Raw genomic sequence first — 27,247 nt, forward strand, 5'->3', positions numbered from 1 at the left:
CCAGCACATGCCCTCAGGTCGCTACAGGTCCATCCTAACCAGACACACACGCTTCACAAACAGTTTTTTCCCCACAGCAGTCCGAACACTGAACACCCTGGCCCGCCCCACTTTGCACAGACGGGCAAGCATCTGTCACTGACTGACACTGTTACCGTGACTGTCCTATATGTATTTATGTATCTATTGTGGGATTGGGAGGTGGGAGGGGGGCGTTTTTGACGTTTTTGATGTTTGATGTCTGTTTCATGTTTGATGTAACCAGTGCTCAACAATCTGTACCGAAAACAATTACCACCAACCATTGTTGTGTGGCATTAAAGTATCTTGTTGTATCTTGTATCTTGTAACTCTTGCTTTTTTTTCGGGGAAAATGCTATCCACTGCCTTCACCAGTCTTCAATAAACTCGCCTTCTGTAAAAGGGTTGCACCATCGCCACTTCATAGCTTGCTTTGGTGCAGTTTTCCTTTGAACGACAATGCTCTGTTCATTCGCAAATTAGGCACACCACACACACTTGCTTCTGTTGTGGTAAAATGTACTTGGAATGATGTAATTTGTAACTTTGTTTGACCAGAATGCATGCATTTTTTATCCTGAGGGCAGTTTCAGCCTCAAGCGTGGGAACACCCTCAGGACTGTTGTGACATTATTAATTTATATATTTAATTTATACATGACTATTTTATTTTTCATTATTCTGATTTAACTGATGGTTTTGTCATTGTCGTTATTATTATTATTATTATTATTATTATTATTATTATTATTATTATTATTATTATTATTATTATTATTATTATTATTATTATTACTGTTATTGTCCTGTGATGTCTTGTTTATTAGTATTGTTATTGTATTGTATTGTCTTGTTTCATGTTGAAAAGGGAAAATAAAGAAAAACTATTTGAAGAGGACTGTTGTGACAGTTGTTAATCAGGATAACAAGGACAAAGGAGATGTTAATCCAAATCAATGCCCATACAATGGAGACCAAAATCACTTGGCCGTGTGACAAGTTGCAGCAGGAGCAGCTGCCCTGGAGAGCAGAAACGACATACTTGCTCTGAAAACATATTATACTGGATTAGGATGAAATACAATATTGGAGTGGCTTTGATTGGATTAACAACTCTATAAAGAAACCAAGAAACATATATAGATCATTAGAATGAGGAGTCAAGAGGTTTATTTATCACACACATACCAGGGCAGACAGGACATTAATGTGTGCATACAGGACATGAATGTGACTTGTTAAGTTAAAAAGGTATATTTGAATGTCAGTATTATTTCAAATGTTTATAAGATGATAGAACATGCATTTTCTATTTCTCTTTTAAATGTTTATATATAAAATGTAAGTTTACTTGCAGTATCAGTAAAACGCCAATGTCTGTTTTTATCTCATATAGAATGCTTAGTATTGAACTGTAGTTAATTAATACACTGTTTTAATGCTGGATATATATAGATCATTACACTAAAGATACGCCCTAGAAATGTTTTATTATGTCAAATGCTACACAAGTAATGGCTCTGATGAACCGTCCTTGGAGGGGAGGCCACAGCCACAGCAGACCCGAAGGTGAAAACTGCTACACGCCCATATTAGGAAGACCTGAACAGGAGGAAGACAATATTTTAATGTCACTTTGATTGGCCAGGTAAGTGTGACAGTGTATGAGGTCATAATGGGTATAAAAACCCCATCTGAAAGTATTAGGAGGGAGGTCAGACAGGCCGTCTGGACCTCCGTCGCCCCATCTTGAGATACTGTGCCATACGTGAGTAACTGTGCTTTTGAATGTATATTGAACAACTGTTAGTTGACTAGATTAATGTAAGGTCAATGCACTGGACCAGGTGAATGTAACGAGTATTGATAACCATGTAATGCACAATATTATCATTTTTCCCTTGTGTTGAACAAAATTCTCTCTGGGGCTCACCACCTCAATAAATATGGGAAAACAACTGACCTTTGTTGTGGACAGCAAACTCATTTCCCCCCTAGCTGTCTTCAGAAAATTGTGTTAGATAATTACCTTTGGCTAGTACAATATACAACACTGTATTTAGTGAAAAAACATTCTAATTTCTACCGCTCCTGGAAGCGGTAGAAATTAGAAGCGGCCCTCTTCATCAACTTTTCTTTTTTTAGGTGCATTCGCTATTATTGCAGGATACATGGCCTCGCTGAATGAATGGAGTTGTATTCCAGTATTACGTGCACAGTATACGGTAGGCGCGCAGCATTCTGGACATAATATGAGGGTCACGTGGAGACAGCTATTGCTAGAGAAGGTGCTGCCACCCTGAGGTGAAGAAAGAAATTGCAACTTGAACTTTTATGAATAATTATAATAGGTTCACTATGTATATAGTATGCCACTGTTACGATTGGGGGTGCTAATGAAGATGAGAACACAGTTGCAGACCAGGAAGAGAGGAGGCAGAGACGGCAGGGTAACGTGGATATATATATAGGCTTTACTTGGAGACGACACGATACAAAACGGAACATAAAATGGCTCAGCCGAGCTGGCTCTAATACAAAACGAAACTGAAGGACACGAGAAAACAAAGAGGAACCAAAACGGAATACTAAACTACTTACAACACTAATGACAACACAGCAAGGCAAGGGAGACACGACGAGCAGGGGAACACCAAGGTACAGGAGGAAATGACGCCACGAGGAAGTGAGGAGAGACCCACACTTAAATACAAACACTAATTACAATGAGCAACACCTGGCAAGGCCAGGCCAAAACACAGAATCAATCAACACTAAACTAGACACAAAAAGCAACATCACACACAACAACCAGACAGGGAGAGACATCAAACAAAGACAGGGATGGCCCAAGATAATAAGTAAGAAGAGATTACCTCTATTATCTTAAACCAGGCCAAGATGGCCGCCTGCACCATCTGGCTCCTCTGGCCACTAGAGGGAGGTAGGGAACCAGGTAGGAGACCACTGTCAGGAGGTAGGGAATGTCCAATGTCATTATCATAACTGGCCCAGCAAGGGCTGGGCCTGGGGACGTTACATGTCACTATGAATTGAAAATGGGGGACCCTGATGTAAACAAGACAAACGTCTTTCTCAGGTCTGCATCCCCTTAACAATTGTGTGTATTGAGCCGTACTGTATTGTACCCATTCTGCAATCTGTTAAATAAAGTGTTCATTCATTCACATTCTAGGGGGAGGAAACTGTACATTAGGAGGGGGTTGGGTGGGGGATGGGTTTTGGACATTTACGGGGGGGACGTTTCGAATTGCAGCCTCCCGTAGGTGCTCTTTGAGGGCGGTTTTGAAGGTGAGTATGAAGGTTAGTGGTTTTTTATTTGATTTGATTGAAGAAGTTGGTTTTTAGTCGACGGTGGAAAATTTTGCGGGTTTCTGCTGTCCTGACTGTGGTGTCATTCCACCATTGTGGAGCGAGGACCGAGAATAGCCTGCTTCTCTTTGATGACCCCCCCCCCCCCCGTCCCGCCTTGACGCGGGTATCTCCTCTACAGGCAGCATATGGTTTAGTAGGACCTACAGCCGCGGTGTTGACATTTCTGCCGGGAGCGTTTTCCGGACAGCTGACTCATACAGACACGGAGCGGAGAGGACCCAGGGCCAACAGGAAGGACGTTTTACTCTGCCCAGTGGCTTCCTGTTTCAACCTCTCCGGTCAGATGGAGGAAGTGGGACGAAGTCAGATTCACTCTCGTTTTGCACAAGGAAGCCATGACACATACACACACACACACACAACCACATGCACACACACACGCACACAACTACACGCACAGACACATTTTACATTTTACATTTTGTCATTTAGCTGAACGCTTTATCCAAAGCGACTTACAAGTTCATTTACGACAAGTCAGCAGGAAGGGTACAATTCTTACAGCTGAGTAACAATGTTCATCAAACAGTGTTGAAACTTGAGTGCTGCAGTCTTGAGTGCATAGTAGTAGAGACATATTGGCTATAGTAGGAAGAGTGCATGATAGTAGAAGACAGTAACACACACACTATGTAGTTTGAGACATCATTTACAGTTTCTGTTATACTGAAGTTCAGTGCTGAGGAATAAATACAAGTGAATTGAATATTGGGCATTCATGAAATATAAACCCATACAATAAACACATTCAACATTGAGTCATAACTCACAAGTACAGTAACAGTGAGGAGTAACACACACTCTGATAATAAACAGGTTGATGTTGCCATCTAGTGGTAACAAAAGAAAAACAGTATAAAAGCTTTCACCCTTCATTATACTGTGAACCTACAAGGTATCTAACTCAAGCATGTTTAATCAGAATCAGAATCAGAAAAGTATCTAACTCAAGCACATTTAATCAGAATCAGAAAAGTAGTTTTCACATACAAGGAATTTACTTTGGTCATTTTCGGTGTAACATTAACGGACAGACAGTAACGGATAGATAATGAAATAAAAAGGTGGGGTAAAATAAAATTAAATATGAATCTAAGTTAATAAGATAGAAGCCCAATAGAATAGAATATAATTATGAAGACAAAAGAAATAGGCCAGGGCTGTACAACTGTAAAATAAAGAGGTTGAATAAAATAAAATGGGATATGGATGTCCGATATTATCGGCCTACCGATATTAGCATTAAAATGTGATATCGGAAAATATCGGTATCGGTTTTAATTTTTTTTTTTTTTTTTTTTTTACATTTCTATAACCTTTATTTACCCAGACAAGCAAGTAAGAACAAATTCTGATTTTATTTATTGTCAAAAGTATGCATAATGTGTTAATTCCACAACAAGATGTAATGTTAATTACCTGAAATTATTAAATTTTTTGGGGAGGAAAACCCTGCATATATCGGTATCGGTTGATATCGGTTGATATCGGTATCGGAAATTAAGAGTTGGACAATATCGGTATATCGGTATTGGTAAAAAATCCTATATCGAGCATCCCTAATAAACTAAGTTAATAAGATAGAAGCACAATAGAATAGAATATAAATAAAAAAAATCTTTTTAAATAGGCCCGGGCTGTACAACTGTAAAATAAAGAGGTTGAATAAAATAAAATGGGATGTAAACTATATGAAATATAAGCACAATAGAATATAGTACAATTATAAGTAAAGTCAAGTAAAGTAACTAATAGTAAATGTAAATGTAACACTGATTAGAATAGAAATAACAATATAGTGGGATGGGATAATTAGAAAAAATCAAACCTCGACTCTTCTGATATTTCTAAGTTCAATGCCATCTACATCTTCAACTTGGATGGTGTTTTCCTCTTCAGGTTGGACACCGCCTGGCACGTCGTCCTCTTTGGGACCAGGCGGGGCCTTCTTCACTGTGGTGTCTTTGAGGACCTTGGAGATGAGCCTCTCGTAGAACCACTCCAGGTCCTGAGCGTCCTCAGGCCAGACCAGGTATTCTCTCTTCTGGATGAAGGTCCGGACGGCCTGGTACTTCATCAGGTGGTAGTGGGGCATCTTTGGTATATTTCAAATCAGTTTTAGTCATTTGAAAGTGATTTTGTATTTAGTTAGTTCAGTTCAGTTCAATTAACTTAAATTCAGTCTCGGTTTGTAGCAGGGGCGTATCTAGACCCAGCACTTCAGTAGGGCACAGAAGGGCACCAAAAAAAAATTTGGCCGGTTTTGGCCGGTTTGTGGGCGAAAATGGGTGGAAAACTATTTTTTTTTAACTTTATTTCGGTTTTAGGGTTAGGTTAGGGTTATGTTATTTAATTATTTTGGGGAGACAGCCCCCCAAACTCCTGAAATGCATAGAAATCTATGAAATAAATAAAACAATCTGACATTTATATTAAAAAGAGCTAGCCACCCAAACCCCTAAAATACATAGAAATCTATGAATTTTGGAACAGTTACTATATATATAGTCAAGAAAGCATTTAGTCATACTTAAAGTTTAAAGTGCTTTACTTGCATTGAACATTGCATTGAACATTGAGGAGACATCATTAGAAAGCACAATGTATGTTTCCATAGTTACGCAGATGACACACAATTGTACATCTCCGCTGTACCAAATGATCACACAGCTATAAACTCCATTTCCGCCTGTCTCTTAGCAATAAACAAATGGATGACGAACAACTTCCTAAAATTAAATGAGGGCAAAACTGAAATCCTACTAGTTGGTCCTATAACAAAAAGAGAAATGTTACAGAGCAATATGGGGCAACTTACTCCTTGGATCAAACCCGAAGTTACAAGTAAGTAACCTACACTGGCTTCTGGTAATATTTAGAATTGATTTCAAGGTCCTCCTCCTTATATACAAAGTATAAACATTGCGATCATCTACTACTGGTATATTGAAGGTTCCAAGCCACAGTCTAAAGAAAATCAGTGATGCAGCCTTTGCTAACTATGCACCAAAGTTATGGAACACACTACCTATGGACATTAGGGAAGCTAGATCTCTTAATATTTTCAGAAATAAGCTAAAAACGTACCTCTTCACCATAGCCTTCTAATACACCCCGCTGTTGATTGTACTGTAGCACTATTTTACTCTGGCCATTCTATTGCATAATTTTACTATCTATTCTACTATTCTATTATTGCACTGTATTATTGGTGTGCAAACCAGTGTAGTAACTTCCTAGCTTAATCTTCGTACTCTGCGCTGTGTTTAAACCTTAAAAAGCTCTTTGAAGTACTACTTAGCTACAAATGCAGATAACCATGTATATGATGGTTTTCTGCTCGTACACCTTCAGAGAACACGGCGCGGCGGTTGAAGAAATCGAGTTCTGAGCAGTTTGAAAAGGAACCCGTGTTTAATAAAAAGGATTTCAATCAATACAAATCAAAGATTTGAAAGAACAATTGCAATAAAACCTGATGGAAGACCTCACTATGCCGAGGTTCACCAGACTTTAGGCTAAATATTCAATATCTATGGGCATGTCTCGTCTCGGCTTCTTCAGATGGTAGGTTTTTTCGGCCGTCTCTCTGCTGCGTGGTTTCCTCAGTCTGTTGTGGAGAAAAAGGGTGTGTGTTCTTTGTTGCTTCCTGGGTCTCTGTTCGGGTGAGTTGTTGTGATCCTCCTGGTACGGAGTTTTTACTAATATCAAATTTAGGCTCCGCCTCTAATGTTACGGCAAGCGGGCGTTTTCCAACCTCTCCTCGAGTGTTCCTATTGGAGGACACTTACTCTCAACTCTCATTGGCTAACTCCTTATCGTGACGTTTTACATCGAATTGCGTCACGATGTGGTTTCAAATGGTCTTTTCTTTTGATCTTACTGCTCTTTTGTTTTCAGCAGAGACAAACTGGCATCTCCCATGGCAGTTTCATTGTTGGACCAGATGGCCTAGGGCCCTGGGTTGTAAAATCACCCATGTTATTGACTTTCCCAGGAAGGATCAAACGAGACACTATCTCTTACTCAATAAGCGTCTGCCTGTTTCAACCCCCCTCCACAGAGATTTAGAGGAAGCCTGAACCAACAGCTGCATTACTAAGTCAGAGGTGTCTCGTTTCTTGTACTTTAGGAGCGGGGGAAGAAAAGTGTATGTATTTTACCTCTGTGTTTTCGCCATTCTGTGCTTCATGGTATATAGTACAATAAACACCAGTTTGGCTGGAATTCTACTACAGTTTCCCCGGTTTGGGGATTGATAATCCCCAAGATACATGTTAGTAATTCCTCAAACAAACTGTTTACAATTACCTTAACCTTACTGTTTAACCTAATTACCTCAGAGCCAAACCTTTCCAGAATCCTTCTGACTCATTTTCCATATTTGTTAGTATCATTTGCTTTCAACACCCACATTACTCCCTCCCCCACTGACCGACTATGGACCCATCTTTTATTTACACAGTTCTCTATTCACGCACACCGTTTAACAATTTCCACTCATTTTGCAGGTTATATACAATGTTATCAGTTATATCAATTTCACTTCCGTCTAGGTCCGTCCCTTTATACAAAAAGATGATCGTACCAATTACCAGGTTTTAGACTATACTTTATGTGTTTTTTATCCAAATGTGTCTGTTTTGTGCAATTCACTCTGAAAGAAAAGACCTTACATTGCATTTACTATCTAAACATTTCTAAAAAAGGAGAGAGCTTAGCTAATCAAAAATCAAAAATCAAAAATTAATATGTACACGCCCTCTCCAAGGCCTATCAGTTACACTATCCCTTCCTTTGCCTATGTATATCGTTTAGGCTTCTTGATGACTCGTTGTGGTCGAGTATCTTGTTCCGTGCTAAGCACTGGTTCCTCTGGCTCTTCTGGTACCTTCTCCATGTCCACAGAGGAGAAGTTATTATGTTCCAATTCATAATCCTCTCCTCTGTCTGGTTCCTGTAAAAAACCTTCATCTTCTACTGGTGGCCAATCGTGGCCCCCTCGGTCTGGCTCGCCATAATCATCCGGGTTTTCCCCATCGTTTGGGGATAGCGCCGCCTTCACTTCGCCTTCGTGTAACGGTTGCGACGCCCCGGTTTTACCGTCAAGGTCTTGTGGTTCAGGTTCCCATTCTTGGTCCGTATTGGTTGCTTTTACACAATGAGTAACGTGAAACCACATAGGCGATCCTTCAACTTGTAAAGCCCTCTCGGTGGCTCGAACGACTTTGTATGGCCCTTCCCGTCTCGCGCCAAACCACTTGCGTCTAAATACTTTGACATAAACGTAGTCGCCTGGTATGATTTGAGGTGTAGTCTGCCTATTCACCTCATCCCCGGTTTCATGCTCCTGTCTACTGGAGACATGAACCAGAATACTTTTGTGTATCTCTGACATGTATTTTACGTACTCACGCATGTCGTTGTCCAGGATGTCCAAACTCGGACCTTTGCCTGTCGCGCGCAAACCTGGTACTACCATGCAGCGACCTAGCATCATTTCGTGCGGTGTCAAACGCAGACCGCGAAGTTCGCACGAACGACAAGCCATCAAAGCTAAAGGAAGAGCGTTTAGCCAATTCAAGCCTGTGTGTTGACAGATCTTTACCAATTTGTTTTTTAGTGTCCCGTTCATGCGTTCCACCAACCCCTGGCTCTGCGGATGATAAACGGCCCCCAATCGCTGTTTTATGCCTAAGTGTTGGAGTATTAAACGTACAGTTTTGTCAACAAACTCTTTTCCATTGTCCGACGAGATTCTATCTGGTAAACCAAAACGGGGAATTACCTCTTGGCACAGGAACTTAGCCACAGATGCTGCATCCTTGTGCCGGGTGGCGCACGCCTCCACCCACCTTGAAAAACGACAGACAACGACAAGAATATATCTCTTCTGATTAATGGGCTTAATCATGTCAATGTAATCAATTACAAGGTCTCGCATTGGGCCATTGGGCGTGGGGATATGTCCTGGTGACACACTAATCCCCTTACGTATATTGTTTTTCAAACATATTACACACCTCTGTAACACATGATCAATTTGACTGACCAAATCTGGCGCCCAAAAGCCATATTCTCTGATTTTTCTCCTTACCTCTCCTTTATGCGCATGGCAAAAGTCGTGCGCCGTGTGGATCAGCAGTCCGACCAGGCCAGCAGGAGCCACCACAAATCCACCGGCGTCGCGCCACAAACCTGAATCATCCTGACTAGCTCCCCTGGTTATCCAGAGGTTCCGTTCCACCTGACTAGCCTCCTCCTGGAAAGTCAAAATCTCTTTGTAGGTTATCTTGTCCTCCAACTCAACTCCGTGTGTGATAACCAATACCTTGCCTGCTCTGTCAGCCCCTGTCACTTCCTTGGCAGCTTCGTCCGCTCTTCTGTTCCCTCGAGACATCTTGGACTCGTCTGACTGATGAGCAGCACACTTGATTATCGCAACCTGCTTTGGTTTCATAATTGCTTCTAACAAAAGTTTAATCTGACTACCATGTTTTATGGCGCTTCCGTCGGCTTTCTTGAATCCTCTCCCTTTCCACACTGTGCCAAACAAGAAGGCGGTACCATGTGCATAGGCGGAGTCTGTTACGATATTTACACTTCTGCCCTCTGCCATGTTACATGCTTCCGTCAGTGCGACCAATTCTGCTAACTGGGCTGAACAAGGTTGTGATAATGCTTCGGCTTTTTCCACCACAAATCCTTCGCCCTGTGACCTGACCACGGAGTAACCTGCTTTTAGTCCCTCGCCAACACGATAACAAGAGCCGTCAGTCCATAATTCCAAATCTGGACTGTCAAATGGAAATGCCTGCAAGTCTGCTCTGAGTTTAGAGTACCTCTCGACTTCGACTAAACAGTCGTGGGGCTCTCCATCTTCAGGCGTAGGGATGTCAGCTGCCGGGTTCGTTACGGAACACCTGACCAGCGTCACATCTTCCTGTTCCAAAAGTCTGTAGTAGTGTTTAATGCGAGGCATCGTCAGTGCATATTTACCGGACTCCAACAGACTCTTCAAGTCATGCCTCACCATGATATCCACTGGATATCCCATCGTAATACTTGCGGCTTTTTCGTACATCGTATACACTCCAGCCATTTCTCGGTAGCATGGAGCCATCCCCATCTCTACTTCCGAGTAGGCAATTGAGTAGTACGCCATCGGCTGTGGTCGCGCCCCCACCCCTGTGTCCTGAGCCAACACCGCACACGCCTGCTTCTGATCTGGTGAAGAAGAGACGTATAGTACGAATTTCTTGGTATAGTTAGGCAACGCCAAGGCCGGCGCCTCTAACAGTCGGGACTTGATTGTTTCGAATGCCCGTGAGCCATCTTCGGTCCATACCACTTTACTGCTCAGTTTATCAACGCCCGTTTCTTTCAGCATCTCTCTCAATGGTTTCACTATTTCCGTATAGTTCTCGACCCACGGAGAGCTGTACCCCATTATACCCAGAAATCCCATTAGCTGTCGTACCGTCACAGGCTTGGGTGCCGTCCTTATGGCCACCAAATGTTCTTCTGAAATAGCCCGATGGCCCTGTGAAATTGTTTGTCCTAAATAGACCACTTTAGGTTTACAATATTGCAACTTTTTCAACGACACTTTGTGGCCGTTTTTCGCCAACAGTTGCAACAGTACCACGGAATCGCGATGACATGTTTCCTGATCGTCCGCGCACAGTATCAGATCATCCATGTACTGAATGACCCTAGAGGTCATGACTTTATCCAACCCCTCTAAATCCTCCCTTAGGATTTTGTTGAATATGTGTGGCGAATGTTTTAGTCCCTGCGGGATCCTAGTATACTCATAATGTTCATCCTTATAAGTAAACCCAAAAAAATGCTGGCACTCCTCGCTCAAGGGCACACTAAAATATGCACTACACAAATCTATAACTGTATAGTACTCGGCTTTCGACGGGATAAATGTCAATAGCACATGGGGGTCGGGGACATCGGACGGATAGTCAAGTAACACCTCGTTGATCGCTCTCAGATCGTGCACCAGCCGGTAAGAGGTATCCGGCTTCTCCACGGGTAGCAACGGCGTGTTGCTCTGGGGATCAGTTGTTTTCCGTAAGACTCCCGCAGCTAAAAGTCCTTTAATTTGTGGCTCGATTCCAGCCACTGCTTTCTCCTTCAATGGATACTGTTTCTTCCAAGGCAGGGTGGCCCCAGGTCTAAGCTCCACCTTCACAGGTTGAGCGGACTTAATTAGTCCAATGTCAGTGCTGTTCTTTGCCCACAGCGTCTCAGGCACCGCCTCCATCATGTCCTCTTGGAGGCTTGATGCATTAGGGAGTTCTCCCAGTGTCTCTTGGGATAATTGCACAGTCCGGGGATGACCCATCCCTGTGCCTTGGACCATGATCTTAATAAACCTTCTATCAGGGCTTATCCAGATCCGTTTGTTTTCTTTCATCTGTTCAAATTCTATCCCTTCAGCTTTTTTCATCATTTCGCCTATGTGTTGTTGATCACATGAGCTGATTACCTTCAAAGTCACATGGGGAACACTATCCATTATGCCGTGCTCTTTACTCAGATAGTCACTCCGTGCAATACGCAACGCTGCTCCCTGTGGCCCCAATATGATATTGGTAGCATTCAGCTGTACTTTGTCAGGTTGCACCCTCAGCCACTCCTTAGTCTGTGACGAGTCTGCATCTCTATGATACTGCAGAGTGCAGTGATAGGGGGTCTTTGGATCCCTTGCTTCAGGCATATTGGCAGTGATGAATTTCTCCCATTGTAAGGCGGGGCCAAGTAACTCTTGGTCCAATCCCCCTAGACAATAGATCTCTGGTGGTTCACTATCAATTCGTTGTACCATCTGATAGTACTGGTCTTCCCGTTCGGCTATCACGCAACCCTCCGCAGTACATTTAATGTCCATCCCCAGTAACCCCAGCCCATCTCGGCCGAGCAAGTTAATAGGTGTGCTCTCCGAGACCAGCACAGGGAGAGTCGCTTCCCTGCCTTGATATCTCAGAGTCACAGGTTCGGTAACAGCCGTCAGCTGGTTTATTCCCTCAAATCCAATTGTCCGTACATATCGACCGGACAAGGTTAGGTGCGTCGCGTCTTGGGGTTGTACTACCGTGTAAGCCGCGCCGGTGTCTGCCATCATCTCGACAGATTTATCATTCACCGTTACGCACACAATAGGCTCCTCCCTTAAAGACGACACTGACAGCTGACACCTCCCCATTGGACTCTCTGGGCCTCTTCATAGTGATGATTCATTTGGCCCTCTTGCTGGATTTACCGGGCCATTGTTCTCATTTCGGTCTTGGACTCGGGGTTGACCTTGGCCTTGCCAAGTTCTTTCCTGGTCTCCCTCTCCGGGTTGACAATCCTGTCTACACTCCCGTGCGATATGACCAGTCCCGCCACATGTCCAACACACCACCGGCCGTGGCCGGAATCCTCCCGGATTCCGGGATTGTCCTCTTCCTTTCGGCCGTGGTTGCCACTCTCTCGGCCTCTGTTGTTGGTCCGGCGCATAACCCTCTTGTGTTCCCACTTGAGCCCGTCTTTGTCCCTGTGGTTCCCCTTCATATCCTGTCCCATTTCTTGGTCGTGGGGCCGCCTGGACTAAGGCTTGAAGGTATTCCACTACCTTTACTGCCTCGGTCGGCTGTTGGTACATGATTTTACGTTGTTGCTCTGCATCCTTCTCCTTTGCTCTTTGCTCTTTCTTCCGATACAGTTCAACGTAATGCACTACTTGATCTGTATATAATTCCACGGCCATCTTTGACAATGACACCACCTCGTCCAATTTCTGCCTTACCTCTATGGGGAGACCGCTCTCAATCTTGGTTCTCAACTGGGCTTCAAGCATAGGGTCAAGTCCCGCCTCCCGACCAGTTGTGTTCTTCCACGTGGAGTAGGCTTTCTGTACGTACTGCCTGGGGTGCCCTGATGTCTCCAAAGGACCAATCGGAATTTGGTCTGCGTGCAGTCTCATTGGATAGGCTTCTCGTAGGGCCGCCCACGTTACTCCCCTGTACGCTAGGAACAGGTCCGCATCATGCGCTCCAGTCCCCACATGGCCTTGCAGGCGAGCCGCCTCCAGTATCTTTTCCATGGAGTCTTTTCCCATCACGGTTGTCAATATTTTCTTGACATCCCCCATTGCATATTCCGTGCCAACCATTACCTCCTCCAGTCTGGCAATCCAAGGATTGGCCCCATTCTCGAGGGGTGGCAATTTCTCAGTCACCGATGTCATGTCCGACACCTTCAGGGGGTGATATTCCAGGTCCTGTCCCCTTATTATTATAGGAGCCATGCGGATAGGGGCTTGCGTGTTTCTCGTCTGGGCTCTTGTCTGTACACGCTCTTGTACACGCTCTTGTACACGCTCTTGTACACGCTTAAGGGCCTCTTGCTTCTCTCCTTTTTTGTCTTCCAGGTCCTTTTGCTTCCCCTCAATGCCAGCCTGCGTCCTCATGAATGTCTGATATTCCTCCCCCCCCTCTTGCATGGCCTCAGGGCCGGGTCTTTGTTCTGCCAGGACCGTTTGATCTTGGTCCAAGTCCATGAGCCCCCGCTCTATCTCCGTCAGATCATCTTTTATCCGTCCCATCTGTATCCCAAGTACGATGTCGAGAGACTCTAGATCCTCACCTACTCCAACCCTAGTCACCTGTGGTGGTATTGTGAGATCAATCTGGTGACTGTCAGGTGCTACCCCCTTGTGGCCCTGTGGTTGGGGGGAGGTATAATGCTGGGGGGGAATGAGCTCTCGAGATATAGTACGGGGCATATGAGCTGGGGAGCTTTGGGGGTGCTCCCGCTGGTGGACAGGCTCTCTCGGGTAGTCTCTCTGGGGGTTACACTCTCTCTGAGGCAGACCATGGGCCTTCTTCACCCTTTCCCACTCTTTCTCTCTTAACATTGCCTCATAGCCTTCATTACCCTTTCTCTCAGCTGCTTGTATCACTCTTGTTCGCTCCGTCTGCTCTTCAAACATCACTAGCCTATCCCTTGGTCGTTGGGTGGTTACATATTCTCTGCCTGACCCAGTCTGGGCTGGCCTTTCTGGTCGCCGTGAGGCGTCCACACCCTCTCTGTCTGACCTTGACCTATCTGGTTGCCATGAGGCGTCCACACCCCCTCTGTCTGACCTTGACCTATCTGGTTGCCATGAGGCGTCCACACCCCCTCTGTCTGACCTATTCCAGTCTGATCTATCTGGTTGCCTAGCTGTCAGCTGAATAGATGTCTTTGCTTGTCCCCTCTCTAGGTTCCCCAGATCATCTGTCAACTGGTAAGGGCTTATCATCTCTAACAAAGGTAGGATGGGATATATCGGCTCCCCCTTCTCACTGGCATATGGCGGGGGTGCTAAAGCTTCCTCAATTCTTTCCTGTTGGACCATAAGATAGGAGGCTGGGTTAGGTGAGGCTAACTGCACCGCACGTTGGGCGGTGACAGGTGTTGTCTCAGGGGCCTGGGGAGTTCTGGTGACCTGGACTACCCCCTCTACTGGCTTGTCTGCATCATTGCCATTTGCAATGGCCTTCCTTTCATTTTCCCTTTTCTCGCCTTCCCGTCTATAAGCTTTTAAAAAGCTATTTTCTTGTAGCCTTTTCTTTGCTCTTTCCTTCTCGTCACCCCGATAGGTGTATACCTCAATTAGTGTTCCTATTTTAGTTATTAACTCCAAATCAAAAGAACCATCGACTGGCCAAAGCTCCCATCTTTTATTCCATCTTTTTGATATATAAATTGCTTTGTCCAAATAATATTCGTTACCTTTTGTCGTGTCGTGTTCATTTGCAATAATTTGTACTGGACTTTCTTCCATCCACGAAATTACGGTCGACTTACCTGCGTCGGTTTTGTCTTTTATCTTTTTATATGCGTTTAGATTGTCTCGTTTCCGCCCCATTTTTCTCTTGTCTCTTTTATCTCGTAACAATGGCAACAGGCAGAACAATAGCTTGTGTAATCCCTATCTAAGTGTAGGTGTCTAGGCTTTTGTGACTATCTCCTACTCGGACAGCCAATAGTGGCACTGTGGGCCCTTCCTATTCTCTCCTGTCCTCCTTGAAATTACTATTCTTACCTGATTTGTGGTGTTCCGCGTGTCCAATCGAACTGCTGTAGATCAGAGCACACAATGACAACAGTTCTTGTTAATTTATCAACCGGACTTGTACTTTACTCTGTCTTTTTAATCAAATTCCTGAGAGGTTTCTTTCATTCACTGTACGAGTATCTTTTTTACTTTCCTCATACACTCTTAAACATGAGACAATTGTAATTGATACATGTGTGTGATACCACCCGTTTCTACTCCCTGTTTTTCTTCTCGTTCGATCTCTGTCAACACACTGGGTTCCTATGTTTCGAATTTCCGCTCTCCTTTACTTCCGCTCGGTTCTGCTCCAATTCTGATACCCCTCGGAAAGCAAAAACATCATGATTAATATAGTTGCATTAATTTCTTTCACATTCTTTTTCATTATTCAGTACCACACCCCCCAGGGGACACCTGTCACCCAGACACGTGTCCCCCAGAGGTAATCTAAAGAATGCCACAGACGCCGCGCCACGCACGCCGTGAGGTGTCGACCCTGTTTTTCTGAAAAGACCTTGACAGCCTCTCCACAGCGGCCTAAACCCACCTCACCACAGGTACACAGCAGACAGCATCCCGGCAACCTCTCCTGTGCTCCAGGCCAGTATCCCCAGAGTCCAGTGCCCTGCCGGACGGCCACACATAGCCGACCAGACCCAACACCGAACCCCGGGCACACCGCCCCACATCACACAGCCCTCCAAACTTACCTACTATGGGGAAAAAAACACAATTGTACACACAATCCTATCCCGTCAATCGCAACGCACGGTCGTCCAGGAACGTCCCCCGCCTCACACCCACACGCACGCCCCGGCCCTCCCACTCCCCAACCCTGAATGTCCACCACCCAGATCAGAGAATAGTCGCCAGCGCGGACGCCGGGCACCACGGCTTTATCGGAACGCCCACACCCACCCTGCCACCCTCCGCGCCAACCTTCATCACCATCATTGCATACGCAGGCGCAACCGAGCGGTGTGGGTCCCCCGACGCAGAACCAGCCGCGCCGAGAGACTTGAACACGTACGTCACACACACCCTGATAACATTCACACAAACTACTATAACCGCAAACATCACCACAGCACACAGCAAATACTTAACAATTGTCCATCCTATGTAACCTAACCAACTTTGGCCCCAGCCCTCCCACGAGTCCTCCTGCGTGGGCTGCATCTCCCTAGTAATATTCTTCAAATGCTCTATAACTTCCTGTATGCCGCCTATATCATTTTCGGGGATAAACGTGCAGCATTCCTGACCAATCAATGCACACGTGCCCCCTGAACTCGCCAACAGGAAGTCCAAACCCGTCCTTGACTGCAGCTCCATCATTCTTAAGGACCGTAACTCTTGAGCCTCCAGGGCCATACCTCTGGCGGTCGTAGCCGTCATATCCTCAAACACGCGAGCCAGATGGTCTAGTTCACCCATGTTTGCATACGTCCCCCACCAGGGAAACGCCACCCTGAAAAAGTGGTCCGCATCTATAAACCTCCTGCGCCTCGACTTGGGAATCGTCGGCAAAACATCTGACACCCTCATAGCTGGCACCAAATACCCCAACGCACACCTACCCCTCCACTTAATAGGCAACGCCGCGTAAGCATACTTACCACAAATCCAAAACGCCCCCCTAGGGGCCGGCGCCTCCGAATTCTTACCCCATATTCCACTCTCACCCTTGCAACCGTCCAAATATCCCACGTCCTTACCACCTGACTTCCCCTCTACGCACATCTCAAACCCAGCCGCCCTAAACGCCACCGGAATGGGGCTAGTGTCCTTAAGACCCCCATAACCCACTGCCTTATTCGACCCCTGTTCCCGGCCCAAATACCTCAACATCCTATCATGACCCACCCCGTCGCATAGGCCGAGCAGAGGCTCGTCCCTCAACACATTGGCATGACACTTCGTTAAGGGGTGTGCAATCAAGGGAAGACCTGCGTCGCCTGCTAGCGGGGCTAAGCCACACACATAACAATCCGACCTATTGGCTACCTTAGCCACAGTCCTCGCCATCCCCAAAAACAGATTACCGTGATGGTCTGGCTGCGACCTCCTACCCACTACCACCACCTCTGGCTGTCCAGGTCGCAGGTATGGATCATACATAATAGTACCGATCAACACACATAACCAAATCATTGCCACGGCACCCCCCCGAAGCATCCGTCTACTACTGTCTCTCAAACCAGGAACCATGTTTGTCTGTTCCGTCCTCCTCCTCCTCCCTCCGTCACCGGCGCGTATCCTAATATGTCCTGCAATCCCCACAAACAACAACACAACTTTATAACCGAACATACCCTCAGTCTACTGACATGAAGACCCCAACCTAAACACAACACCAGGACATGTAGAAAAGGCCGCAACGTAGCCGCCCACCGGCCAAGGGAGAACCAGGCCAGAGGGAACACATGTAACTCCATGCCGGTCTACAGACGGAAGAGGGGGGGAGGGTGGAGAGAGGCACAGCAAGTGGGGCATAGGATGGAGCGGGGGGGGGTGGTTCAAAGGAACAGCAGGGAAGTGGGGGAGGGGTGGGGGGGGGGGGTTCAAAGGAACAGCAGGGAAGTGGGGGAGGGGTGGGGGGGGGTGGTTCAAAGGAACAGCAGGGAAGTGGGGGGGGGGGGGGTGGTTCAAAGGAACAGCAGGGAAGTGGGGGGGGGGGGGGGGTGGTTCAAAGGAACAGCAGGGAAGTGGGGGAGGGGTGGGGGGGTGTGGGGGTCTCGCAGTCCCGAACAGACCTGCTCCACACCATAAAACACATTTATCATACCCTGCACTGCCCCCATGTCTCCTATGGAGAAGAAGGAAGAGAGATCGAACAGCAAGATAGCTAGAAAAAGAGAAAAGAGGGAGTGAGAGAGGAAGACGAGGAGAGAGGAGAGGAAGGAGAGGAGAGAGGAGAGGAGGAAGGAGAAAGGAGGAGAGGAAGGAGAGAAGAGAGGAAAGAGGAGGAAAAGAAGGAAAGGAGAGAGGAGAGAGGAGGAGGAAGAGAGGAGAGGAGAGAGGAGGAGATGAAGGGGAGGGGGGTAGGAAGAGGAGGGGAGAGAGAGCAGGAAGAGGAGGGGAGAGAGAGCAGGAAGAGGAGGGGAGAGAGAGCAGGAAGAGGAGGGGAGAGAGAGCAGGAAGAGGAGGGGAGAGAGAGCCGGAAGAGGAGGGGAGAGAGAGCAGGAAGAGGAGGGGAGAGAGAGCAGGAAGAGGAGGGGAGAGAGAGCAGGAAGAGGAGGGGAGAGAGAGGAGGGGAGAGAGAGCAGGAAGAGGAGGGGAGAGAGAGCAGGAAGAGGAGGGGAGAGAGAGCAGGAAGAGGAGGGGAGAGAGAGCAGGAAGAGGAGGGGAGAGAGAGCAGGAAGAGGAGGGGAGAGAGAGCAGGAAGAGGAGGGGAGAGAGAGCAGGAAGAGGAGGGGAGAGAGAGCAGGAAGAGGAGGGGAGAGAGAGCAGGAAGAGGAGGGGAGAGAGAGCAGGAAGAGGAGGGGAGAGAGAGCAGGAAGAGGAGGGGAGAGAGAGCAGGAAGAGGAGGGGAGAGAGAGCAGGAAGAGGAGGGGAGAGAGAGCAGGAAGAGGAGGGGAGAGAGAGCAGGAAGAGGAGGGGAGAGAGAGCAGGAAGAGGAGGGGCAAGAGGAAGAGGAGGGGCATAGTAGAGGAGGGGCTAGAAAAAAGAGGGAGGAAGAGGAGGGGGAAAGGGAGGGGGGGGGGGGGGGGGGGGGGGGGGAGAAAGAAAATGGGAGAAAGAGAGAGAGAGATAGAAAGAAAGAGAGAGAGAAAAAGAGAGAGAGTGAGAGAGAGAGAGAGAGAGAGAGAGAGAGAGAGAAAGAAAGAAAAAGAGAAAGAGAGAGAGCGAGAGAGAGAGAAAAACTACACACATCTGAAACGCTTTACAGCCACACACGACACACTGGTTAGGACGGGAGTTCAATGCCTCTACCGCCACCCAGTGCATAAGGTTGACACTGACGCCATCTAGTGGTCTTTTACCCACATCATAATGACACGCTGGTTAGGACGAGAGTTTAATGCCTCTACCGCCACCCAGTGTACTCTGACGCCATCTAGTGGTCTCATATCAACATCATAATTAATTTCAGTCTCACTCGCCTCACACACACAATGTCCCTTCTCACAAGCGCGCATGCGCGCACTCCGAAGCGGAGTTCACTCTTTCACCATGCCGCCTGCATACATTCAAACTTTCAGCCAATACTCTGCAAACCGTAGCTCACACTGCAACTCACCCAGCTCATTCATCACAAACGACCATTCAGTTATACTGCTATATCGCCTCAATCACAACATACAGTATTAAACTCCTATCGCCCCATTATTAAACCGTCCCAGGCGAGTCACAACGAGCTATCGTTTGTAGCATGTTGCGCGCTTCGACACGCACGCGCCCCCCACCACGAAGCTGGGTGGCGCATTTGCCGTTGCGTGTGTGCACTTTGGACGTCGCGTGTGTACCCGATTCAATATTAAAAATCGTTTCTCAGTCATATTATAAGTGCCACTTTACAGATTTAATCTATATACTTCACACATGTTAAACCTAACCATAACGCTTTTCACTCATACACAAACATCATACACTAGTAATTGTTTAACCATAGCTTGCAACATACGAGCCCACCTTAAGTACCATTCTAATGTTCACAGCCTATCGCTGCAACATACGAGTCCTACCTCACGTACCATTCTAATGTTACAGCCTATCGTTGTTTAAATTTAACACGTCCGGCGGTGCCCAGGGTAAAACTAGACTCTATTCATGCTTCATTTCTACTGTAGAAAATACTACGCAAAATGTGCTTAAGCCAATACTATAAGGCGTACTATGCACACGTTCCCCTTGCTTAACCCTGAGCACAAACCTAGACATTGTTCCTAAATACTTCCATACCTATTCTTAATGTTCCGACCACGGGCAGCGTCTCGTTCACTTATGCTAAAATTTCTACTGTAGAAAATACTACGCAAAATTGTGCTTAACTCCCTTACTGTAAGGAATACGACAGCACAGTGCGGTTAAAAATCCTGCTCACAGGACCTATAATCACACACAGCCTTGAGTCGCTACCCCTTGGTCAGAACATTTCATTTAATATCTAATTACAGTCATACTTTTAGCAACCCCCCCGTTGGTTCGAATTGAACACCCGTACACTCCATAACACTCACCTTTGGTAACTCTCCGAGCTACGCGAAAACGATCTGTTGTTGTTGTTGCCGTTCGAGGTGAAGAAAGAGGAGAAAAAAATTCTCTTTTGTTCTCGTTCAAAACGGACGTTTCTATTCAAGGGCCACAGCACCAAAATTGTAGTAACTTCCTAGCTTAATCTTCGTACTCTGCGCTGTGTTTAAACCTTAAAAAGCTCTTTGAAGTACTACTGAGCTACAAATGCAGATAACCATGTATATGATGGTTTTCTGCTCGTACACCTTCAGAGAACACGGCGCGGCGGTTGAAGAAATCGAGTTCCGAGCAGTTTGAAAAGGAACCCGTGTTTAATAAAAAGGATTTCAATCAATACAAATCAAAGATTTGAAAGAACAATTGCAATAAAACCTGATGGAAGACCTCACTATGCCGAGGTTCACCAGACTTTAGGCTAAATATTCAATATCTATGGGCATGTCTCGTCTCGGCTTCTTCAGATGGTAGGTTTTTTCGGCCGTCTCTCTGCTGCGTGGTTTCCTCAGTCTGTTGTGGAGAAAAAGGGTGTGTGTTCTTTGTTGCTTCCTGGGTCTCTGTTCGGGTGAGTTGTTGTGATCCTCCTGGTACGGAGTTTTTACTAATATCAAATTTAGGCTCCGCCTCTAATGTTACGGCAAGCGGGCGTTTTCCAACCTCTCCTCGAGTGTTCCTATTGGAGGACACTTACTCTCAACTCTCATTGGCTAACTCCTTATCGTGACGTTTTACATCGAATTGCGTCACGATGTGGTTTCAAATGGTCTTTTCTTTTGATCTTACTGCTCTTTTGTTTTCAGCAGAGACAAACTGGCATCTCCCATGGCAGTTTCATTGTTGGACCAGATGGCCTAGGGCCCTGGGTTGTAAAATCACCCATGTTATTGACTTTCCCAGGAAGGATCAAACGAGACACTATCTCTTACTCAATAAGCGTCTGCCTGTTTCAACCCCCCTCCACAGAGATTTAGAGGAAGCCTGAACCAACAGCTGCATTACTAAGTCAGAGGTGTCTCGTTTCTTGTACTTTAGGAGCGGGGGAAGAAAAGTGTATGTATTTTACCTCTGTGTTTTCGCCATTCTGTGCTTCATGGTATATAGTACAATAAACACCAGTTTGGCTGGAATTCTACTACACCAGTCAACTTACAAAAAAGAGCCTGTTGGAGGATTTCAACAAGATAAATGCAGTGCAAAATAGTTCACTATAATATTTCAAAGCGAAGTAAAAAATATTATAATAATTATTTGATCATGTTAAATGATCATTTGATCATGTTAAAAAAGGGAAAATAAAAAACATTTGTTATAAAAAAAAAAAAAAAAAAAAAATGTATCAGTGGGGCACAGATGATCATCAGTAGGGCACGTGCCCTACTGATAGTGGTCTAAATACGCCGATGGTTTGTAGTGCATTTTAAACATTTAAAATCTTTAAAGATTAAACATTTTAAACTGAAAAAAGAAAACAAGCTTTCTATCCCCAAGAATAAAGTTGAGGACCACTGTTGTAGCCTATCTTTCTTAACACATTCAGCGCCGACCCCGAGTATAGTCGGGTTAACTCGCCATCGCTTGAGCGCCAATCACGAGTATAGTCAGGTTTTAATTGTTATTTCTTTTATTAGCGATATCCATTCATTTTCATCCATCCAACCTGATGTTATCGTTGGGAATGGGTCTGAGCTCGCAAAAGGGAAAATACCGCCGCCTATCGTCTCCCGGATGGTATTGCACATCATTGGATTGGATTGGCTGGAGATGTGCATAAAAAAATTACTCCGGTCCAGGTTTTCCTTTTTGGGCATGCAGTATCATTATACCAGATGGACTGGGGACACTCAGAGCAGCGTGGATTATGTGTTTTGGATATATAACGTTGGATCAATAAACACGATCAATATTTGGAATGGCGTTCAGTAATTGGATTAATCTTTTTGCAGAACATCAGATGTGAGGTAAGGAATCTATGTTACCAGTCTTGGGTTAATCAGATGTTCCTTTCACCGCCATCGGAGAGTGTGTGTGTGTATGTGTGTGTGTGTGCGTGCCGTTGGCGCTGAGCAAGGCACGGATAAGCGATTTTCAGCCCGCTTCTGTATCGTGCATAAGGACACATATACTATCAATAATCTAGCGTTTATTTGAAAAAACGATTCATAAATCAGCCGAAAAATTACAACGTGTTTTGTGTATTCCACTAAAGGGCTATTATCGCGTCTTTCTCTGGAATTACTAGAAATCACCAAAACTATACTCGTATTCAAAATGGTATAAAATGGAAATGTACGGATGAAAAAGCAATCCGTTTCGTACATGTTGACTGCAAGCAAGTCATTGATAAGCGACGGGTGTATTAGACCCATAGCCATAATTTAAGATATATTTTAAGCACTTGCAAATATCCCCGTCCTCCCATTGATTAAAGCGTTGGCGTACTAGGCCTAATATCCCGGAAGGGGCGTGGCGCTCAATGTGTTAAAGGAACATGTCAACATTATGGGAAATACCCTTACCGTCTTCTCCAGAGTCAGACAAGAAGATAGATACCAATTTCCTCCCTGTGTGTTCAGTAGAAAGCTATCTGGCTGCAAGTGAATGGAAGCGGATATGGACCATTAGCCACTATTGGACCACTATGAATTGAAAATGTATTTCTTTTATGATTAATTGCGAATATTTTCATGTTGAGCTATAGATTGTGGATGAATAAGCACAGAAAGGTACACCATGCAAATGTTAATGCTTTATTTGTTTTAAACCAGACCATTTAGAAATGGGCAATGGAAAAATACATTGTGTTGGACAGAGGGTGGAACACGAAAAACGGCAATGACGTAACCATTACACCTCCCTATTGAGCCGTACTGTATTGTACCCATTCTGCAATCTGTTAAATAAAGTTTTCATGCATTCATTCAGCCTAGCTTAAAACTCTAGGAAACGTGTTTTTAGCTAGGCTAGCTGGTCCGTATCCACTTCCATTAATTTGTGATAAGCTAGGCTAGTTTGCAGCCGGATACTGTAGCTTTCTACTGAACGCACAGAGAGGAAATTGATCAAGCGCATTTCCCATAATGTTGCCGTTTCCCATAATGTTAATACTCACTGAAACATTTACAACCAGATACGCACCTTCCCCACCACCACCACGATCAGAACGTCTGTCAGCTCCTCCAGCATCCGGCCTTGGGCCAGCATGAAGGCCTCCAGGCACCACCCATCTATACACGGTTTCAAAGTGATGGTTATAAATCAATAACCAACCGAGTTGATTTCCTGTTGCAACGTTTGCCATTGCAATCGTCGACAGCAAATACATTTGGGTCCAAACTGTTCCCTAGCAACAGAATGCCAGTGAAACTGTCTGTATAGAGGCATGTCAACGTTAGCTTTGGTCTGTCCACTGCAATGTTGAGTTCTGTCAATAAATAGTCAATACTGGACATTGAATGGAAAGGAACAACAATGGTTGAACAATGGAACAATACAACAAAGGAACAATGGGCAATTCAATTCCACAATAAGAAATGTCTATACCTTTGTTATTTTTGTTTGAATAATAATAATGATGATGATGATGAAGAATTATTATTATTATGAAACATTGAAAACGCACAGATTAATTGTCTATTACATCTGCAAATGACAGTTGGCATTTACAATATCATCACTGGGTACTTTTATTGACGATAGCATATTATTGGATATCGGTTTGGGAAAAGCGTTCCTGTACCTTTAAGGAACTCCTTCGTCACGATGCACATGGTCTTCCTGCTGCCCCAGATGGCGTCTCTGACGTTAGACAAGTGGTCCTCGCCCGGCAGGAAGTCTCTGGCCTCGAAACACAAACGGAGTGAATTGTTCTCCGCAAACTGGGCATCCAGCTTCTTCAGCAAAGCGTCCTCCACCCACTTGAAGTCATTGTCGCTGAAGCAGAGGTAGGCGTCATACCTGGGGTCATCAGCAGGGGGCGCCGCCTGCGGGCCCTCCAGAACTCTGCCGATGACCTTCTTGTAAATAATGAACATCTGACCACGGAAGCGAGCGTAAGCTATCGCCCCGGCGGTGGTGAGGATGAGGAGGCTCGAGCAGGTGACAAAGAGAGCGAGTCTCAGATCTCGGACGGCTGCCTCGTCGTTTTCATCGCACTGAGCGGCGACCCGGCTGTACTCCAACAGAGAGACGTTGTGGAGGTCCGGGGGAAACTCACACCTGAACTCCGTGACGGGACTCAAGAATGTCACATTGGTTTTGTTCGCCCACGTCAGGAAGCTCGCCAGATTGCAATCGCAGAGGAACGGGTTCCTCGTTAGCATGAGGAAGCTGAGATAGCGGAAGCTGGCGGGGTCAGGGGAGGCCAGGATGTTGTTGGAGAGGTCGAGAATTTTCAGGCTCTTTGGGAAGACATCTGGTTGGAGATAGGTCAAGGAATTGGAGGAGAGGTCGATCGTCATCACTGAGGTGAGACCCTTGAAAATGTCCTGAGGGAGGGACTGCAATAAGTTGAACCTCAAACTGAGAAACGTTAGATTCTCAAGAGGATCAAAGAGGTCCAGGCATGTCCCCATAGCCCATATGGTCTGCAAGGAACTTCTGTCGAGATACAGTTTTTCCAAACTGTTTGAGCGAGACACTGTCCATTGCGCGGTGCACCAACGGATGAAGTTCCCACCATAGAAGAGATGTCTGAGACTTTTGAAGCCAATTAAAATATCGTAAACATCTCCCAAGTTTTGTAACCTGTTGTTGCTAATGTCCAATTCAATACTATTACTGGCAAACTTAGCAAGACTGTACACCGACTGTAAATTATTACTATCCAAATTAAGATATTCTAAGCGCGGTAATGGTGCAGGAGAACCCAGGTACGGGAGAGAGTTTCTCGTTAGATCTAAGTGTCTTAAGTTGGGAAGTCCTTTAAATAACCCAAAATGCCAATATGGTTGTAAGACAAGTCTAACACTTTAAGGTCCATCAGTCGATCGAATGTGTGAGAATAGATTTCTCCTAAGAGGTTGTGTGACAGGTTGAGTTTCTGCAGATTTCCTTGAAGACCATCAAAGGCATTTCTGTTTATCTGATTAATTTTGTTTTGGGAAATGTCAATTATTATGGCTTCTTTCAGAGAACTGAAGACACCCTGTTGCAAAGAAAATATACGACTTCCAGACAAATCCAAAACACTGACTGAACTATTCTGGAGGCCTTCGAATGTATTTGAAAATCCTTGCTCCATTCCCGAACTAATTATGAGATGACTGATTTTCGTCCCCTCAATCGCGTTGAAGAACTGTCTCGCCTGGTCAACAAGAAAGCCATTGGTGGATATGTCAAGGATCCCAAATGACACCCCTCTGAAAGGATTCCCACATTGGTCCCAGTTGAAGCCATAATCATACAATTCATTCCATTGCAAGTTGACAAGCCGGAAGTGTTTTCCCTGGAAGCCAAGCAGGTCCCCCTCACAGATGCTTTGAATTTTGTTCAGCCTAAGGTCCAACTCTGTGAAGTGAGTGAGGTTAAAAAAGAACAGTGCAGGCCGAAGTCTCCGTAATTGGTTAGACTTCAGGTCAAGAGTCTCCAAGGACAACAATGGCTGCAGATAGCTGCCCTCTAATATAGACTGCCCCAAAGAACAGTACAACAAAACGAGATTCCTCAAGTTGGACAGTCCCACGAACGCATTGGACTCCAGGCGAAGACCTCTGTTGCCGCCTAGCTCCAGCTGAGTCAGGTTTCTTTGTCTGTGGAAGGCGTTGTTGCGTATAACAAGAGGGTCACCACGCTGCGATGCAAGATCCAAGTACTGCAGCTTTTCAAGGCCTGAGAGGGAGGTGTCGTTGATCTCACTGATGTAGTTCATATCCAGGTACAGTTTGGTGATGTAGGGAGGCAGAGCAGGGACCCAGTGGTGGTGTTTAGACATACACCCGGCTATGGAACCATATAGGTTGCATGGTGTAGACTGTAGAGCCTGTGGATACCTGCAGATACAGGATTGCAACCATTAGAAAAGATTGGAACAATTGTTTACACTCTTCCTAAAAGTGAACAATGCCAGAAAAATATGTTTACATTTGCAGTTTTCTTTTTACTATACCATGTCATTCTTAAAATGATTCTATTTCATGTAATTAATAATCACACCAAAATCCTGTTGAGGCACTGTGAACCAAACGATGAAGGGCATCATGAGCAACTATGTAGTACTTATAGACACAGGGAGGTGGGGTCCCAGCAGTAGCACACAATTGTTTAGGGGATGCAGATCAGAGAAAGACTTTCGTCTTGTTTACATCAGGGTCCCCCATTTTCAATTCATGACATTTATGACATACACAACATATAGATATAAGAATCTAATCTAATCATCTAAACAAATCTAATCATGACATTTAAAACATGCATGACATACAGATATATATATCACTGACTCTGAGCACCTGAAGACTGTGCTATTAAACCAGGAAGTGCAACACTTGTCAGCAGAGTAGAGCCTCCACTACGGCAGTGCCCTGCGCTGCAACA

General features: G+C 45.4%; 1 pseudogene across 1 annotated transcript; it reads right to left on the reverse strand.

The window, feature by feature from the left end:
• Nucleotides 1-5,239: 5,239 nt before the first annotated feature.
• LOC311247476 (toll-like receptor 5) lies at nt 5,240-26,645 on the reverse strand (annotated as a pseudogene). Its single transcript has 3 exons — nt 24,453-26,645; nt 23,852-23,940; nt 5,240-5,512 (listed from the first exon to the last, which is right to left on the reverse strand). The product of its transcript is annotated as a toll-like receptor 5 (transcript).
• Between the last annotated feature and the right edge of the window lie 602 nt (nt 26,646-27,247).

This window comes from Notolepis coatsorum (genome assembly GCF_963971535.1).
Source record: "Notolepis coatsorum genome assembly, contig: SCAFFOLD_1059, whole genome shotgun sequence".
Lineage (NCBI taxonomy): Eukaryota > Metazoa > Chordata > Actinopteri > Aulopiformes > Paralepididae > Notolepis > Notolepis coatsorum.